The sequence below is a fragment of the Aptenodytes forsteri genome, unplaced genomic scaffold, assembly GCF_000699145.1.
Source record: "Aptenodytes forsteri isolate BGI_AS27 unplaced genomic scaffold, ASM69914v1 Scaffold136, whole genome shotgun sequence".
NCBI classification, from domain to species: Eukaryota; Metazoa; Chordata; class Aves; order Sphenisciformes; family Spheniscidae; genus Aptenodytes; species Aptenodytes forsteri.
The window spans coordinates 2,855,391-2,855,618 of NW_008796111.1; positions in this window are offsets into that span (position 1 = coordinate 2,855,391).

Consider the following 228-nt stretch of genomic DNA (forward strand, 5'->3'; position numbering starts at 1 on the left):
CGCCCCCCCCCCGGGCCCCGAGCAGCGGCTGAAGTACAGCTCTCGTCCCCTGGATGGCACTCGCAGAATACCTTCGCGCCCTAACCCGCTCTTTCCGATCCCAGTCCCCATCAGGGACACGCCGCCGGCCCGGTACTGAGTGTGTTGTGTCCCGTCGTCGTCCCCCCCCAGCGCTCGGGGACCGGGGTCGTTGCTCCGAGGGCGCAGAAGGAGAGGGCGGGCCGCGCC